The following is a 12,324-nucleotide window of genomic DNA, read 5'->3' as shown; positions in this document are numbered from 1 at the left end:
GTTAATGGCTATGAAGAAAACAGATATGTAAGAGCGGCTAAAGTAGGGAGAAAGACACCTGGTTTTAGGCTGCGTAGTCTGAGGAGATGACAGTTCAGGTGAGACAGGATGATAAGCCAGCTTACAGAAAGAGAGGGAAAAAAGGGGGGGGCAGGGAAGGAGAGAGACACACCCTTCAGGCAGTGATGAACTGCGTGTCCAAGGCCTAAGGCGAAAAGATCTTATGATTTTGGCACGTTATAAAGGAACTGAAAATAAACAATGTTCCTTACAAGCCTTTGAAGGGGGTCCCATGTAAGCCTGACTTATTCCACACTCTAGCTTTTATCTGCTGTATGCTGTAATTTACCCTTTCATACCATACAGAGCCTGGTGCCTGCTGGACACCTTTGTGTGAAGGTCCCATAGATTCCTCAAGCCCAACATGTTCAAAACTCTACTCTTTACCTTCCCCCAAATCCATTTCTTCTCTCTCTCAGTAAATGGTTAACTCCACTCACCCAGTTCCTCCTGACGGAAACTCTGGTGTCCTCCTGTTCCCGTCCCCTTTCACTCTCCCTCAGGGTCAATGCATTTCCAATTCTACCTCCAAAATGCATTCTGAATATCTGACTTCTCCCTCACTACCATCATCATAGCCCAGGCCCTCACTGTCTCTCAGATTCCTGCAACAGCCTCCACACTGCTCTCTTCTTCCACATTTTCCCCATCCAATCAATTCTTTACAAGGCAGCCAGATTGGTCTTTGAAAAATGTAAATCCAATCAAATCATTCCCTTGCTTAAAAGAAAAACAAATAAGACAGGTGGGTTGGAAAGGGAGAAAATAAGACTGTCTATTCACAGAAGACATGATTACTTACATAGATGGAATCTGCAAAGATGCTCCTAGAACTAGTAAGTTTAACAATGCTGCAGAATACAAGGTTAATATACTAAAACCAAGTGTATTTCCACATACTAGAAATTTCCAAAGAAGAGTTGGAAACTTAAAAAATTTAAAGTATCACTTACAGTAACATTCAAAAACATGACATAGGTATAAAAATATGCAGGATATGTATGCTGATAACTACAAAACAACAATGAAAGAAAGCTATCAAAGAGGATCTAAATAAATGGAAAGATATACCATGGTCATGAACTAGAAGATTCAATACTGTTAAGATATTAATACTACAGATTCAACATAATCATAAGCAAAACCTCAACAGGATTTTTTATAGATATAGACAACTTGATTCTAATATCTACATGGAAAGCCCAAGACACTCAAACAACCAAAACAAAAAGAACAAAGTTGGATAACTGACACTGATTTCAAGACTTAGTATAAAGCTACAGTAATCAAGACAGTATGGTATTGGTGAGTAGACATATTGATCGGTGGAACAGAACAGAGAGCCCAGAAGTAGATCCATAATTATAAGATCAATTAATATTTGATAGAGGTACAAAGGCAATGCAACGAAGAAAAAACAGTCTTTTCACCAAACAATGCTAGAACAATTGGATATTCACATGCAAAATGATGGACTTCAACCCTATCTCTCACCTTACACAAAATAAACTCAAAACAGAAAATACACACAAAGATAAAACCTAAAAATATAAAATTCTGCTCTGCATTAAAAATGATGTTAAGAGAATGAAAAGGCAAGACACAGATTAGGATAAAATATTCACAAATAATGTATCTGACAGAGGACTTCCATCCAGAATACATAGAGAACTCTTAAAACTCAATAATAAGAAAACAACACAGTTTTTAAAATGGGCAAACAATCTGAATAGATATTCCACCAAAGAAGATATATGAAAAAAAAGAAGATATATGAATGGCAAATAAGCACATGAAAATATGCTCAACACATCATTAGTCATTTGGAAAATGCAAATTAAAATCACGAGATACTACTATGCACTTATTAAAATGTCTACAATTAAAAATACTAACAATATCAAGTGATGACAACAATGCCAAGCAACAGAACTCTTACACGTTGCTGGTGGGAATGCAAAATAGTATAAACATTTTGGAAGACAGTTTAGCAGTTCCTTTATAAAGTTAAGCATACACTTACCAAAAGTGCCAGCAAACCCACTCTTAAGTATTTACTCAAGAGAAATGAAAACGTATGTTTGCATCAAAACCTGAATAGAAGTGTTTACAGTAGTTCTACTCAAAGTCACCCCAAATTGGAATGAACTCAAATGCCCTTCAACCACTGAAGAGATAAACAAATTTTGGTACAGCCTCAGCTAAATTAAAGGAGGCAAAGGTAAATTAACACTTGCGGAATATTTTACTTCTAGTTTAATAAACCATAATTTAAGGAATTATTTTCAAGGATTACTTTTCACCCCGGAGTGGGAGATGTGATGGGTGACAGATGAAGGGCAGAAGAACATAACATTGGCTTGAACCAAGCATGATGTCTATCGAGTTTCTTTTCCTTCACTTTCCAAATGCACGCCACTCTGACCTGCATCATCTCTGCTGTTTGCTATTCTGGTTGTGTGAGCACAAACCACAGATCATAGCAAATTGCAGAATTTCTCAATCATTAAGGATTTACAATAGGTTAATTTTAAAATGGGCTGCACTTCACAGCTGCAAAGCTTTTGTCTGATTTCTAGACCAAATGAGAAGCCATTATTGGACTGAAGACCTTTCCATGGGCACGACTAGCAAAAGGAAAAGGTCATGTGGGCAAAACAGGCAGTCTGCCAGGTAAGGTGAGGTAATGACAATGGCTTGCAAAACAGAGCGCCAAACTCTGTGGCACAGTGTATTGCTCTGTCTGTTTTGTACGAAGCATGATAAGAATTATAAGCAGCTCATGGGTTCAGTGCATGCTTGGGATAATAAAAACGATACACAACCAAGGAAAGCTTTATAATCTACAGGCAGATCTCATTTGTCTGCACTTCACTTTATTTCACTCTACAGATACTGTGTTTTTTACAAATTGAAGGTCTGTAGCAACCCTGCTTTGTCAGAGTTTGGTTAGTGTTTATTAGCAAGAAAGTATTTTAAGTTAAAGTATGTACTTTTTAAAAGACATAATGCTATTATTGCACACTTAATAAACTACAGTTTAATGTAAACATAACTTTTGTATGTACTGAGAAACCAAAAAATTTGTTGACTTGCTCAATTGCGATATTTGCTTTATTTCTGTGGTCTGAAACCAAACCCAAAATATCTCGGAGATCTATCTGTACCATCAACATGGGGAAGAGACTAAAATACAACATGCATGTCTGACATTTTTGTCCTTTTTAAATAGCTGTAAGAATGATGACAGACTAAACTGATGTTGCCTTTTTTAAAAGATGTCTGTCTCACAGCCAGTACAAACAATTCATAAAGTATATTTGTCAGATTGAATTTAATAAATGGTCTATCCACTGGCAGTAACAAATACCTAACTTAAAATCATTTGAAGCATGGTCATTAAATATCTATGCTTAACAAAGTTCACGATATACTGGATCTAATGTTCGAGCTAGGCAATTCATTAAAATGCCAATGCAATGTTCAAATTTACTTCAGTGAATCCTTTAGCTACTTTCTAAGGGCTTGCTAACAATTTAGATCCAATAATATTCTTTTTTTATTCCTTTAGCAATTTGTGCTGTTTACGTATAACTTTATGTTCTTTCTCACACCCATTTTAAACCCAACTATTCAACTATGCACTTTTTATAGAGAACTAAAAAAACGGTCCTTTAGATAGATCAATGTGGCACATGGCAATAAACCAAAATGCTACCATAATAAACGAAGATTTCCTTCCCACTCTGCCTACCATTTAGAACACCGAGGGGGGAAAAAAAAAGCTGAACTTCTTCCCTTTGATCATCTCCTAGAGTAAACTTTCTTTAAAAATGATGGTTTGCTCTAGTGGCACTAACAGGCACTGAAACCCACAGACCCACAACACCTTCGAATCATTAGCTTAGGGACACAGAGCTCCTTCGTTTAGTGACAATGCTCTTGTGACAACTGGGACCCATCTGAGCAAACAAGGCTTTCCGGGATTCCTTTCTTACAAGTCTGTACCTCAGGTCAATCCAATCAGCCATTCAGAGTCATTCTCTCACTGGATGCCATGCGCACTGCATTCCACTTTTATACACGCTTTCTCAACAATTCTTATGTCTTCTTCTTTGAGTAAGAAATCCTAGAGTTGTTGACAAAATCATTACACAAACAGTGACAATACACTGCTCAGAAGTGCAGTTCTGTTTTGTATCCCTAAGAATCCTTTGAATGATATTCATCAGGAATTTATTTAAATCTGCCTCAACAGCTCCAGGTATTGGGGATATCAAAACCACTTGGAAGAAGCTGAAAGTTTGAAACTAATTACAATAAATTATTTGCATCAGATGTCACAGTCTCTAAATACCTTCCTCAAAAAAAAAAAATTTCCCTCAAACACACTACAAATACCTTTCATAAAATCCAGTATTTTGAAGTTGATAGGAAACTTGAGATCATCAAATCAAATACTTTTATTCTGAAATACCCAAGTACTAAAGTGTGTCCCCCACTATCTCTATTAATGTGTCTTTCTAGGTGTGACCATATGTATTGTATGTGTGTTGTAGATTGCATATGTACATATGCATTGAGGAGATTATAAAACCAAGAGAAATAGTAAATTCATTACTTTGATAACATGTACTCAGAACTAAATGTTTTTACTTAAGATATTTACTTTCATTCAGAGATATTTAAAGATAACTAAGATTTTTTTTTTCCTTCATAGGGAAGGGAAGGGGAGGGAACTAAATTTTTGAATATCTGCTATGTGCAGGGTACTTTTTATATATTATTGTCCTTTTTATGCTAATGAGGAAATTATAAGGATCAGAGAATTTAGCTAATTCTTTAAAGGTTGTGTTTGGATCTAGAGCTCTTCATCACACTGTCTCTTGGAAATACCTAGGAAATTCAACATGCTAGAGGAAAAGGAAAATTTTATTATTGTTCACTCCTAATCAAGAAATTACTAAGTAACTAAACCAAAGAGCTCATGGAGTATCCTCTGCAGTCACCATAAACTATAGGCTACGTGTGGATGCTTTAGGTCATGTTAAGTTTAATGAAATACAGTCTTCTAAAACAGAAATGACAAGAAACACAAGCTGCATGTGAAAAAAATAAACAAAAACAGACAAAAAACTCACCAGCCTCAAGTGCCACGGGTGGGCCAATACTAGTGTGGAAAAAAGAGGCCAGGAAAGAAGTCAGGAGGAACAAAGTGGGAGAGATCTCAAAAGTGGGCACGGAAAAGATGTGGAGGAGACAAAGGAAGTTCCCAGTGTCCTAAGCCACATCTGTGAAATGAAGATAAAGTGCTTTCAGCTGAGTAACATACAACAGCGAGCGATGTCAGTGATGATTAGAGCTCTTTAAATTTTTAGTAGGCTCCAGTGATTTAAAAGTCTTTCCTGTCCTGGCAACTGGTTTATCTGCTTTTATTTGCAAACTTGGTGGGGTGGTGGGTGGGGAGGATCTTTGCAAAGAATTATGCACGCATGTAAAATGCACAAAAATACTATTATCTGAAGATTTCTTCATTTAGAAGTCATCTGATTGCCTGGTTTTTGCGAGATCAGAATTGTCACAATTTACAACCCCTGAAGATTACATTTGGATCCAGATTAAATATCTCATTTAGCCTCCACCACCCCACCCTCACACTCTGTCAGGTGTCTGTTCCAGCCCTGTCCTGGTGAGGGTAACGGCAATGTTGTCTAGTGGGAATAAAGAACAAAAACCAACATTACGTGGGCACCCCCCGCCCCCCTATCTCTGGACATTCACCACTCAGCTGCTCTTACCAAGCCTCCAGAGACTCTATTCTGAAGAAGGAAGCTGTGGTTACCTATTAGGAAGGAAATTATTTTGTGGGCTATAGCGCTGAATTATTTGGAATTAAGTCTGAAGATAAATAAGCTAGGGGGCTTTTCATACTTCCTCTAAAAAGTATCTACCACAGCCTTGGTGCTTAATAAAAACAATGTATCAGATAAATCGCATGCTTGGCAGGAACACTTGTAAGTCATCTATTACAGGACACTGTCACACTGGTGTGCCTCCCTCTAATTTGGGGCTCTGTGACTTTCGGAAATCACTCAGTGAGTTGTCGATGATGTACCTCCTACAAGTGCCAGGCTGTGCTCATGCCAACCTTCAGGCCAGGACACCCACTACCCTGAGCTCCCATGGCTTCCACTGCAGGGCAAGCAGCATGCTCGCTACATGCGGGTCTGCCCTGGCCACATGCTGACACAGGAAGGATGTCTGGGAGGAAGGGTTTATTCAGAACTGGAGTGTTGGAAAGGAACAAGCTGAGAACACACCATCATCTGCCTGGCACGCCAGCTGCCAGCTGCCGCACAAGACAGGGTGATCACCTCCTGGTACTGTTCTGTGCCCAGAGGCTCCAAATTATCACTGCTTTAACTGCCTTGCCACCAGACTTCAGATGTCACCACCATCATTTCCATTTTTGCTTTTGAAATATTTCAGGAACAACAGAATCCTATCCATCTAATTGGTGCTAAATTTACATAGAGTCATGCTCCCTGTGCTCTGATGTTAAGTGGACATTCTAGTCTTTTTCTGTCCATAGGAAGGAGTGTGTGGTGGTGGTGGTGGTGGTGGGTCATCCCATTTTAACTACCGCACAGCACAGCCCAGAGTTTCACTAGCAGATGAATGCTGTGTAGCCCTACTCCGGAGCCTGCCGAAGGCAGGGAGAACAGCTGAGTTTAACCTCAAATTAATCATGAAATATGAACTCTGCATTGAACAGGTTGGCAATGATTTGGTAAATTGGGGGAAGTGGCAGAGTGAACATCTGGGACTTTTTTTTTAATCTGATATGATAAAAGGAAGAGAGGCTCATTCTTAGTTACATTTCTTTTTGCCTTTTTTTTTTTTTTGCTTAAATAACTTTTCAGAACTCAAAATCCAACAGAGAATGATTATGTTAATAATGCCAGGAAATTTGTTTGCTTTGTTAAATTGAGCTTCAAAAGCACTTCAACTGAACATACATTTGTGATCACAAGTAATGCCTATTCTTCTATCCATTTAAAATGTTTACTTTATTATAGCTCATTATAAATGTGAATCTGAAATGCAGTGCCATGGCTGCTCAATTTCCAGGCCACAATTTTCTGCTAATCATATGAAATGGATTCATGTGTCAACAGAACTGCCTAACAATGCCCCAAATGGGGCTGTTCGCAGTGCGGTGTTTCCGATGGCCACACAGTTCTTTGCTCCATGACCTTAAGAAACTGCTTTGAGAATTTTTGAGAATTTTCACTGCGTTTGTAAAATGTACTATGTTTCTACACTTAGCTCAGTTTAATTACTATGATCTCAGAATACTGTATGTGAGCTCCTACAAGAAAACTAAACCTAAATGCCCAAACATATGACTGGGAAAAATGGGTTCTGTTACTTTGTGTTAAGGTTGGATTTTCTTTTTAGTCAGCCTTCAAGTCCCAGAGAGGATGAGACCGGAGAATCCTTCTGTACTTGATACCCTCTACTGCACGCAGTGATAAAAACATACCTGGAAGATACCTTTTGTCACCCTGGCATCTCGCAAAGGAGCAAGGAAATACGTGTAACATACGCAGATCCAACAACCAGAAATGGATAATGGGTCGGGAGGTGCCCCTGGCTCTCAAGTATTGGTTTCTACACGTTCTTGCCTTCCTCACTTTTGTGACAAGTAGCCCATATAACTATCTAGTGTAGGAGCTGAGATCTCAAGCAACATTTTCTCAACTCACCATTTTTAGGCTCTTAAAGTTGACAATTCACTTTTTATACCCAACTGCTTTAGTAAGAGTACCAAGTCCAGAACTGTGGTTGGAAGGAAGCATAGGAGCTCACCTAGGCCAATTCTCTTTTTAGACTGAAAACACTGAGGTTCACAGAAAGCCTGTAAGTTGTCCAAAGCATATGCCTCCATAGGGGCAGAGTCAGAACGAGTGTCCAGACTTCAGGCATTTCAGTCCAGTGCACTGACTCTGGTCTACAAGACAATCCTTCATCAGCAAAATGGATAACTTTGCAGGCCAAGTTCTTATTTGTAGTCATACAGGTTTCACCAAGAGAAGAAAAATGTTTGACCCAGTTTATCTAATACAAGAAAAATAGTTTATATCTCAGCCTACTATAGACATACACACGTTTCATAAAACGATTTATTTCCTGACTTGGTGCACTTTGCTATTTTCTCTTCTATTTGATTTCACTAAAACAAAAACAAACACAACTAGTTGAGATCCACTAAAATGCTTTCAAGATCAACCACCAAAGTTAGAAAAAAACTTCACAGAGTATACTAAGAATAATATGTCAATTTCAAACAATTTTCAAGGAAGTGGAGGGGGCATTTTAACTTTTCTGGTCTTGAATTATGTGAGAAATGGAGGTAGACAACTCTCAGAACACCAAGCTAGACCCCAGCTCACATCATCTCCTTTCCCAGAGTGAATATGCTATGAAGAGGCAGCCCTGGGCCAGGCAAACACTCTCACCCAACCCTTCATAATTCCTTTGGTACAACATGCTGAAAGAACAGCTGGTGCTTGACTTTAATAATTTCAGATGACATTTTTCTCTAGAGAAGTGAGTCTATCTTGTCAGCTCCTGAAATACCACATGATCTATTATTTCAGACTGTGAGTTCTTCCTTCTGTTTACATTCTCTCCCATTAGATGGTAAGCTCCTTGAGCACAAAACAAGGGTCTTTGTTTTGGCCACTGCCAGAGCCCCACTGAATACATAATAGGTGTTCAATAAATATGTGTTAAAAAAGAACAACTTGATGAACATTATACAAAGAAGTTACAGAAATGACATCAGATGTTGAAACATTCCAGCCATTATTAAGTGATTTTCATCCCCTGGACTGATCAGGCTCTCCCATCATCCTCTCTTCCCCTCTGGCTAACTACTTCTCTTTTACCAGGATCACTTTCTCTGGGAAGCCTGCTCTGATTCCACAGATTCTCGTGTTTCACTCTTATGCTTTCACAATACCTTCTTCTTTCTTTATCTTAGAAAGTGGCCTATTGAATTCTCTACATCTCCCATTTGACAACAAACTGTAGGTCAACAATCAGGATGGAACATTAATACAGTGTCTCACACATAGTATGTGCTCAATAAAAATGATTGCCTGCAAACATGCATGAAAGTTATGTCCTGGCCTGAAAACAGAACCAAACCAAAATAGGATGAACCCAATCTAATGACCCAATCATATGGGTAATCACATTAACCACAGCTTTCGGAATAGACGTCCCTTTAAACCATGTTGCCACATAAAAGTAGGCTTCTCCTTTCTGGATGTGGGTATGATTTCTAGTGAAAGTGGAAATAGGATGTTAGCTCTTAGGGAGAACTGAAGGGGCAAACAGGGAGGAGAAAGTAAGCAAGCAAACCATCTCCCATGCATTTTTATGTTAAATGGAAAACATACAAAATAATTAAGGCATCCCATTGCATCATGTTCATTATAAACCAAGAATTTTCTGCTTCCTAAAATCTGAAAGATAATGATGCATCCACCCAGTAGTTATCAATATTGTTCACAGCAGGAAAAAAGAGAAATCTATCATTCCCTTTTGTATCAAGTGTACAAATAGGAGAAGCAGGAGATAATACACACTGTAAATATATAAATTTTAAATAAGTAACTCATTTACACAGCTTACTGACTGGAACTCAAACATCTCTCTAAACATTAACCCTTCACATTCTTGTGAGTTAGTTTTGCAAGACTCCTGTTTTAAATAGTGACTTAGGACCCATGTAAATAAGGATAAATTAAAAATAGGTTTCTGCCTTCTTGTCTGCCACTCTAAAATGAGCCTCTGTTTCCTTCTTAAAATAATTTTCCATGTATTTCCCACAATAAGTCTTAAGAAATATCTTCATCAAAATTTCCTACCAAATCTGCAGATAGTAGGATCAGCAAATTCTCTCAAAAAATAAGACTTGTCAAATTAGTTCAAAATGTCCTCGATAAAAATATTAAGTAGGACTACATAAAGCTGAAAGGCTACAGACATATGAAAAGCCACTGAGAGTCTGCCTTAAATGCACAAAGGGTTGGCTTCAGGTCTCTAAAAATTTATCACTTTACTAATGACCCATAGAGGACTTAATGAATAGCCTACTAATAAGGTCTAAATTCAAATTTGAAGGTTCTTTTGAATATCTATTTTAAAAAGCAATAGAATGTAAGAATTTTAGAGGAGGTATTTTTGGGAGGGGGTAAATTTACCTACATATCTATCTATCTATCTATCTATCTATCTATCTATCTATCTATCTATCTATCTTATTGAGGTGCTATTAGGTATTGAAACCAGGACCCTGTGCATGCTAAGCATGTGCCCTAATCACTTGAGCTATATTCCCTCTCCCCTTGAGGAAGAACTTTTGCCAAAAAAAAAAAAAAAAAAAAAAAGGCAGAAAATGAAATATAACTTGGAAAAAATACAAAAGATGAAGTTCTGGTAAATATTTAATATGTAAGAGAAAATGGAAAAGCTGTAATCACTGTGGAGAAAGACATGATAGTTGACAGATTATCAGAAAAAGATTTAAAATGAGAAATTCCATTATTTTTATATACTACTATTATTAATAGTTCTCACCCCCAGAAAGAGTCTTATTACTGTAGCAGGAGGCTGAATTTGAGGAAAGACTCTTGAAGGAAGTATCCTACTGATGGATGAAGAACTAGGGTTAAGTTTGAGTAGTTTGCTAGACTCTCTTCCTTCCTCCTCTCTATATTTACCCAGAAAACAAAATGCCTAGAAAAAGTAACAGGGCAGAAATAAACACAGAAACATTCATTCCATTTATTTGTTTTCAGTGTTTGTGTGTGTGTGTGTGTGTGTGTGTGTGTGTGTGTGTGTATGCATACATACTTGCAAATATGTGTGTATGTATATGACACACATGTATATATGTATTTTTTTTTCAGATTTTAAATATCAAATCCAGAGCTTTTAGAAAGAATTTAGTTCATATTTGGATACAAAAAATTTTTAAATGTAGCCAGAGTAACAAATCAAACTGCAGTTGAGGACAGGCTAGGAACAGAAGGCTCCTCTGTCATTTTTGAACCTTCCAAGGCCTAGAAAGATGAACAAATCCCAGCCCTCAATGCACATTTACACAGCTGCCTATGTAGTCAGAAAATGACACATTCAGGAAGAGAATCCTTTCTTGATGATCAGTTCTGCAATCTTCCCTCTATACCGCATGGACCAACATATAATTGAACTTCATCATTTGGATGTATGTGATTATTCTTATTTATAGCCTCTAAATCCACAGATATAGAACCTGTGGTTTCTAGTACTTACTCTAGCTGAAGATTCAACCCTCTCCTGCTCTTCGGCATGGGCATAGGGGCACATTCTCCTTTTAAGAGATACAGGCCATTTACACAATGAGTATTTCTTTAGCTCGTATTATTATGCAATCATATTCTGATGAGTTCAAAGAGCTTCCCCTATCCCCACCTCAGAGGGGGAGGTAGGTGTGAGGACATTTTTATCAGAAAGAGACCATACCAACCACAATTCTTCTATGGTCGGGGCCACCTCTGGCACCTGCCCTGCAGGATGAGACAGAAGGCCTCCTCTGACCGTTTGCTGTCTCTGATACGCACGGTGCTGAGCACCTTAGAGTACATCCAGTTCTTTTAGGAAAGCCAGCATGACTGCAGCAGCTTAGAGACCTAACTTCTTCTGAATTCTGTTCTATGAGGTAGACTGCTTTAGGGTAACTCTAATTTATTGTTGCTAATTAATGTATCATCCTTTGGTAAACTAGATCAAATTTATAAGGAAGAGCAGGCATGTGTTACCATGAGGTCAGACAGTGTTTACAAAATTCAGACAGCTAGTCACAGAACGTTTCAAGCTTACTTTCCCTTGGCTCCAAAGCTCTTAACCATATAATCCGAATATAATTCTCAAAGTATTTATTTGACTTGAAATATTTTCACCTTTCTTTTATAAATCCTTACAGTCAAATCATCATAAATGACTGTATGTTAGCTTTGGTTAAAAAAAAAAAACAGAATGGATGCTAGACATGATTTAATTAAAACTGTATTTTTTTAATTAAAAAAAAAAAAACTATTTTAAGACAAAGAGGAGAACCCCCAAATCTCATATCCAATTCTGAGCTCCTCTCAACATACCACGCTTCCTTTTTACTTCTTCTGAGCATACAGCATGCAATTTAAGGAC

General features: G+C 37.8%; 1 protein-coding gene across 4 annotated transcripts in view; it reads right to left on the bottom strand.

The window, feature by feature from the left end:
* RNGTT (RNA guanylyltransferase and 5'-phosphatase) overlaps positions 1-12,324 on the bottom strand; it is a 264,604-nt gene that overhangs the window by 11,072 nt on the left and 241,208 nt on the right. The window lies entirely within an intron of this gene.

Source organism: Camelus bactrianus, chromosome 8, assembly GCF_048773025.1.
Source record: "Camelus bactrianus isolate YW-2024 breed Bactrian camel chromosome 8, ASM4877302v1, whole genome shotgun sequence".
NCBI lineage: Eukaryota > Metazoa > Chordata > Mammalia > Artiodactyla > Camelidae > Camelus > Camelus bactrianus.
The sequence above is the reverse complement of the archived record's forward strand: the minus strand, read 5'-3'. Positions and strand labels throughout refer to the sequence as shown.